This window comes from Trachurus japonicus, chromosome 16 (genome assembly GCF_045865225.1).
Source record: "Trachurus japonicus isolate A0001 chromosome 16, Traja_1.0".
Taxonomy (NCBI): Eukaryota; Metazoa; Chordata; class Actinopteri; order Carangiformes; family Carangidae; genus Trachurus; species Trachurus japonicus.
The window spans coordinates 4308804-4316697 of record NC_140922.1 but is presented as its reverse complement, the minus strand read 5'-3'; the positions used below and the strand labels follow the sequence as shown (position 1 = coordinate 4316697).

Below are 7894 nucleotides of genomic sequence, written 5' to 3'. Positions count from 1 at the left end.
GAGGCTAATGGAATTTCTTGGTTTCCCTCAACAAACTCAATCAAAATACACAATCCAACAACTCCAAAACGCTCTGGTGGACAAGTTGTGAGCTGCACATTCACCACGCTATGAGATAATAACACAACGTTACCACACAGAGTTGTTTTAGAGGGAAATTCATGCAAAACTGCTGATGTGCGTTGCCGTCGGGGGCAGTTTTTCAGCAAGCAGTCTCTGCATTTACCTTGAAAACAACTCTGTCTGGTAACGTTGTGTTATTATCTCATAGCGTGGTGAATGTGCAGGTCACAACTTGTCCACCAGAGCGTTTTGGAGTTGTTGGATTGTGTATTTGATGAGTTTGATGAGGGAAACCAAGAAATTCCTTTAGCCTCCGTAGCGTAGCTCTGAGCAGCTTGCGGCTCTGCTCCACCGTTCTAAAAACAGCTTGCACCGACAATTAAAGGTAACAAACCTACTCCTAGGGATTATAACAATGGGCCAGTTTGCCAAAATGTTGAACTATCCCTTTAACATATCTGTCAGTACTACTACTACTACTGTACTATTGCTCTTGCGTGGCATGGGCCCGGTCTCAACAGGGTCATTGCTTTGCATTGAGCCGATCAGCTTCACCACCGGCGGTGGTCTTGGCCCAGGTCTGTGTCCTGCATGTTGATCCCCAGATGCTGAAGTTGAAATCCTCCCCGATGATGTCCAGCCATCTGGAGTGGAGTTTGCCACGCAGGCTTTTCCAGCCGACTCGGGTCTAATGAGAGGATGGCACGTGAAGAGTATCCCGCGGTAGCCGGAGGACCGGGCTGAGCCATCAGATGCAGCGCTGGGCAGCAGGTCTAGATGGGGGAGGCTGCTGGGTGCGTTTTCTAACATGGAGGTTCAGTCTGATGTTCTCGATGGTCCTGAGCGCCCTGCTGTCAAAGCCGTCGATTCTCTAGGCCACTCCACTGATGATAGGAAACCAGCCAGATATCTGTCAGTATATAATATAAATAAATTAAACTAAAATTAATTAAAATAATTAATTAATAAAATTATTCCAGGTTCTAATAGTTTTAGTATATACTTTTAATATGCATTTTATAGAGATTCAATATATGGAAGAATATATAAAGCATATATACAAATGGTATGACAAAAGTTCATATTACTTGAAGTTTGTTTTCGAATGTGTATTGGGCTCCATGTGGCTGTTGATGGGGAAACCACTGCTTGAGCTGTGTCATGTACCAGTGGATGTGATTATGACCTCCGGCCTCAGGAGGCAGCGCCACAATGAAGAGAAGAAAATGGTGCAAAGTGACATAATAATGCAATTTTGTAGCCCGACATAGAGGAACTTGACCTAAGCTGTAACTTCAGCCTATGACCCTGAGCAAATTCAAACATGACCTCCAGGTTTGTTTTGTAATTTTGCTGGAAAACTTTTTGCAGGATACTTTGGTAAAATATCAACATTTCCAGGACTTTTGTGACTGAAACATTGTCCTACAGCAGTGGGTACATTCATGTGGAGAGACCTGCTGGCTGCAGCATCAGTTTACATCTTCAGTAAGCCCTGAAAACCCACCATGCTTTTTCTCAAGATACAATTTTTCGCAGCTATGTGCTCTCCTGTGACTGACGACAGCGTAACGAAGAAGGATGGTGGGATTACCGGCCTGGCCCTCATGTCTGCCAAAGATAGGTCACATGACCCGGTGACCTACACCTCTGCAGAGCGATGTCTGCCGGGCTGCTGAGCTCCGCCTCAGCCTCTCTCTCACACCGTCCCAGAGCTGGATGCCTGAGGATTAAAGTGTGTGCTGAGAGGTAGATCTGTTTTGTTTCTCTAATGCGCTAAGTACCCATAAGCATCCAAGGTGCTTGTCTAGAGAAAAATGTGTGTGTGTGTGTGTGCTCAAAGTGCAGTTTTTATGATATTCATGCATGAATGTGTGTGTGTGTGTGCGGGTGTGATGTTGTGTGAGCCTATTTGTCAGGGTTTGTGCTGTGTGTTTGTGTGTTTTTTTAGATGGTGGTTTAACTGTATAAGTGCTGGGGAACTCTGTGGGCAATAAATACAGTGAGGCTTAAGTGTGTGTAAACACGTCTGCTGTACCAGACTGTGAAACGCTCTCCTGTGGATGGAGGGAGCTGGGAAAGTGGAGCAGGTTTAGAGCCACATATATCTGTCTCTCTGATGCTTTTTATGTTGGAGAAAACCAATAATAAAAGTTACATTCAACTCCAACTGTGTGTGACGACGTCCTGTTGAGGCTCAGCTCTCTGGTCTCTCACTTTACATTGACTGTGTTCATGATAATGACTGAGTCGACAAATATCACTATGTATATGTTAGCAATGAAATGAAAAGAAGATCAAATCAGTGGTTATAATATAATGTAATATACTTTTAACATATAAACCTATTGCACCAGATCAATCAATCAATCAATCAATCAATCAATCAATCAATCAATCAATCAATCAATCAATCAATCAATCAATCAATCAATCAATCAATCAATCAATCAAATCTCTTTATTTTATGCCCAAGGGCCTATCAAAAGACACACAGAGTAGCTCATAACCTCACACACACATCCATCCAGCTGTGAATCAAACGAAAATTGGAAACCTGCTCTCTGTTAAAGGGAAACTTAGTTTTTTTCAACCTGGGGCCTGTTTTCATATGTTTTTCTGTATATGTGAGTGATGGATAATACTTTTATTGAGGTGGCTGTAGTATTGAGCCGGGCAGGCAGCCTGCAGCCCAGCTAACGCTCTACCACGGGGCAAGTGACTCCCGTCAAAGTTCGTCCTATAAACGGGCATTTTTTTCACACTGACAGGCTCAGTTAGTTACAATGAGTGTCCGACAACAAACTAGAAAGAAGAAATGAACGTATGTCTCTACCTTTAGCTGGAGGTCGCTGTTTGTTGTGATCTGTGTCCAAATCTCACCACGCTAGAAAGCTCGCGATAACTCGCGGCAAAACACCGGTGGGGAATTCTGTTACCTGACTGAGGTGAAGAGAGACGACCGGAGAATTTACAAATTGTGGCAACAAAATGTTGGGCTGCTCTTCGTGCAGCTTTCACAGACTACCTTACCTCGACACGGACACGCTGAAGTTATGGCTAGCTGTGCTACAAATGGATGCTGACGATCCCATCGATGCACTGCGCCGTGCCGACCACAGGGTCTGCACTGCAGCCACCTCAATAAAAGTATTATCCATCACTCACGTATACAGAAAAACATATGAAAACAGGGCCCAGGTTGAAAAAAAACAAAGTTTCCCTTTAAATTGCTTTGTAAATGTAAATGTTTTACCCCGAAAATTACATACAAATAACAAATAAATAATTTACAATGTGATGTTTAGTAGAACAACTCTTAATTTTCAGCTCAATCATGAAAATAAATTAATCTGTAATAAATGTAGTGTGAATGCTGAATGGATAATCACAACATGTCTGAATGACAAGTAGTAACAAGTGATGATGAGTGAGTAGTTTAACTTTAGCTGCAATTCAATATAATGTCATCTGGTAGGGCACTTGTTGCCCTAGTGTGCACTGCAACGTAAACACTCTATTTTTGCTGTTTACCTCAACGATGAAGCAGTTACTACTGTTATAGTGGATACGAATAAGATTTGATCACTAATCATCTACTCAGTTTTAAATCACATGTGATCCTCTGACAGGATCCTCCTGATATTTCATGATCTCACAGGTCAAACCACACATCAGTACCAACACACCTTCATGCTGTCTCTCACCTTAAACAATGTGGATTTGAAAAATTTGGCTTTGTCACTTGCTTTTCAATGAAATGGATGTGACGACTTTGCTTTCACAAATTAACACAATGCACACAATCATCTATCCCCTGCCTGCATATTATTCAATATTCATTACTCATTTTCATCGCTTCTTTGCACTATTTCTGCTTCCACCATATCCACCACTTTCTCACGTTTTTCATTTTTCTACCATTTTGAAAAAAAACCACACATGTCCAGTGACTTTGTTGTCCTTGTTTCAAACAGTATGTGTATTTATATGTAAGTACTGAGAGTAATACAAAACCAAACAAAAAACAAAAACAGTCATATTTCTTGTGGGCATACTTGGCCAATAAGATACATAACATGTAAGTTTGAGATTGAAGCAGTATTGTCCTGTATCTGTACCAGCTCCATGGCTCTGGTGTCTTCTGCACCCCCTTCCCCCCTAGATCTCTGCTACCAGAGGCCGTCAACCCATTCACAGCATTTCAGGTGCAAAGTGGGTTCCCATTCTCACCCAAATCCTCCCAAAGCTCCCCTGCGTTCCCCGGCCGGGCCTGCGGAGAGGCAGGCCAGTCCCCACAGGTGCAGCCTGGAGAAGATGACAGCCTCTCTTCAGCAGGGCTTAGCTCCTCTTGTGTGGCTCTGAGGCTCTCAGCCAGCCGATTCCCTGGGGGCCGTAGTTGCAGTTACACCCTCAACAACACAGGTACTGTTATGCTGTCGACCGCACCGTTTAGATCTGCAGAGATGAATGCCCAAACGGGACGTACGGCAATTTGTGCAACAGGCACGTTTGTGCTCTTTGAAGTGAGGGATCATCCGACGCCGGCGGCCCTCTCCACTCACCTTTCTTCAAAACGGACTTGTCTGTTAGCACCACGTCGACGGGTGTTTGCTCACAGAGGAGGTGCGAACGCTGAGGGAAAACCTGAAAGATCAAAGGTAAGATGGCTGTCAAGTGGTTGAAGTCGTGGCTTGTCAGTGACCTCAGCGAACACGGGCATTATTACACACTTTAACACGTCCTGTAACATTAATGTGCTCTGGGAAATCTTTCAGTGCTAATCAAGGGCAGAGCACTTGAGTTTATGTCTTTGTAACAAATCACTACCGGACTAGTCTGCCAGAGAAGGAATTAAATCACCTCCTTTCTTTGTTTCACTTGAAATTCATCCACATGTCTTTTAATTTGAGGTTGTGCCACGGCTTAGGACGAGGCAGGTTGGTGGTTCAACTCCTGAACCCTCCTGAACCCAGGTTACGTCAGGATCCAACCTGAAATCCAAACAAAATTAAACATATGGATAATAAGCTGCCAAAGGAGTATCACAACAACAATGCTGTCTTATTTGTGCAAGCATTAGCTTTTAAGTTGCGGGTGTCTTATTTTGAACATACTGCCTCATAATCATGAATAAGTTGCATTGCCCATGTTTTCTGAGATTGTTCGCTCAAATTTGATTTATATAAGATGAAAAACATGTAAGTGGACAGACCCACAAACATATCCACCACAATTGTGTATTCTTGGAGCTGCATTTCAGGCCACATCAATGTTTACTCCTGCTTTTTGCTCAAATTCTGGTCCCAACCAACCATCTGAGAGGAACATCTGAGCCTCACTTGCTACTAAGTGAATGTAAATGTCTAAAATGTGTAAAAAAAAAAAAAAAAAAGTCAACTTTTTTCTCTCTTCTCTTTTTTAAATCATAAAATATATTTAAAAAGCTACAGTTTGGCCATAATCAAAAATAATGTATTAATCCCTGGAGGGAAATTGTTTTGTTACAAAGCTCCTTCATGATAACAATATATTTGCAATGTATTCTATAATTAATTGATCGTCAGAAAGTATTTTGATACTGCGCAAATCACCCTTAAATCAAGGTCCACTCCTCTCCATGACAAATGAGCAGTCTCCTTGACTGAGATGAGGGTTAAAAGCTCCAGAAAAGAAAGCAAGTAAGTGGACCATGAGTTGATATCATCTTCTCAAATGATGATTTCCAAAACCAGGACCAACCTACTGAAGCCACAACCTCTAAAACCATCAGGTCACACTATATGCCTGAATGAAATTACCAATCAAGAGTTTAAACTGGAGCTGCTTCATCATGTCAGGTCTGTGATGCAGATCTTGGAGGCTGGGTGGTCTGAGTCACGAGGAACAGGAAGTCAACATCTCCTCATTCACTCGTAAAAGCTGACAGAAGCAAAACAGGCGCTGGTAACGACCGGCATCCTACTTCCTACTGGCATGAATGAGCGAAAGTGTGGGAGGGCGTCGACCGTCATCGCTGGGAGGTTTTTAAACAGCCACCGGTTGTTGTGTTTGACGCCGGGTGTTTTGTTTAGGAAGAGAAAGTTCTACTCTCAGTCGACTCTTGAGATGATGGACGTCCGGAGCTTTTGTCTTGAAGCTGACATCTCGTCATCCATCTGCTCCAGATATTCGGGATAGTCTGAGAGCGACACTAGAAGTATTGATGATCCGCATCCTGTTGAAGGAGGTGGAAGACAGGAAGCAGCCGGTAGGTACAAGTGAAAGTAGAAACTCTATTAAAGAGGAACTATGCAGGATTTGTAGCTCAACTCTGCTACATTTTCACCTTAATTAAACAGCTTTGGAGTAATTGTGAAAGTTTATTGAATGACTTAACTTGTTACAGGGAGAATGGAGGTTCTCTGCCTTCTACGTGTGTGTCACTTATTGTGTCTCTTGGCTGAAAAACAACTTTGCAAGATCGGGGCCGCCACCCCAGTGTCCCAGCTCTCGTCTCTGCAGCACCGCGACACAAATGCACCTGTATGCCATAATCTCTTGTTTATGACAGATTATACTACACAAATATACAAGTTGTAACACCATATATGATATATAACGTTATCTACCACTCTATTGATTGATTTCTCGCCGGCTTCATTGTAAACAAATGCACATGGCCAGGATGAGGGTTAGCAAAACAGCGGAAAAGTGACCAGACTTGCATAGTTCCTCTTTAAATTAAATTTAGCACTTTTTTGGCTTTTCTTCTAATTGAAAACATTCAAACTCACTTTTTAATCTCTCTGTTTCAGTTTTGTTCCTAGCCAAGGTTGAAGCCTTGTTCAAGAGATGGTAAATGGATTTGCCATTTGTAGAACGCTTTTCTAGTCTCTGCAACCACTCAAAGGGCCTTACATTAAAGTCACATTCACCCATTCACACACATTCATTCATACATAATATTGTGCATGGTGTCTAACACATTTAAACAGTGATGACACATCGGGTTCAGTATCTTATCCAAGGCCACTTCCACATGTGGACTGGAGGAGCTGTGGATCAAACCACCGACCTTCTGGTGGACGACCCGCTCTACCTCCTGAGCCACAGCTGCCTGCAGGATGGGGGTTGAAGATGAGATGTGGATTGTTTGAAATATTTCAACAACCACTGAATTGATTTCCATACGGTTAGCCCCAGACATTCATGATTCCCAGAGGATGAATCCCACAAAGTTGGCTGAACCTCTGACCTTTCCTCTGTCACCACCATGAGGTTGACATGTTTTTGTCTTTCAGTACAGAGTCTCAACAACTATTAAATGGATTGTTATGACTAATATTCATGTTCCTCACGGGATGAACTACAATAAATTATTTTACTGCACAGTTTTTGGTGTAAATGCCGCAACCCTAATGCTAACCAGCAATAGCCCTGAGGCAGGAATAGTAGAGAAGACGCACTTCGAATGAATCCTCATATAACCAAGACTTCTAATCTCGAATGGCCCTAAGTCTTGATGTCATTTCAATATTATGTAGGCTAAATGTAGAATGGATTTTGTATATTTATCTTACATGCACGTTACTGTCAGACTGTCTGCACCCATCCCAGTGAGGGAAATCCAACATAGGTCACTGTCTGAAGATGTTTGCAAACACAATGATGAGAGTAATTCTGGTAATCTGTGAGCCAGTCCTGTATTTACATCCCACATTTCGATCATACCGTGATCAGGACTGTGCTGCTCCTCAGTTTCATGTGTTATTGTGTGCGTTATCTGTGTTTAACATTAGTCTCTGTTATTTTGTTGTGTGCATATTTGTGATACCATAGCAGGTCTTTG

General features: G+C 42.5%; 1 pseudogene; it reads left to right on the top strand.

Annotated features, from left to right (window-relative positions):
• The first annotated feature begins 1667 nt into the window (after positions 1-1667).
• On the top strand, positions 1668-4786 carry LOC146971515 (uncharacterized; annotated as a pseudogene).
• The last annotated feature ends 3108 nt before the right edge of the window (positions 4787-7894 follow it).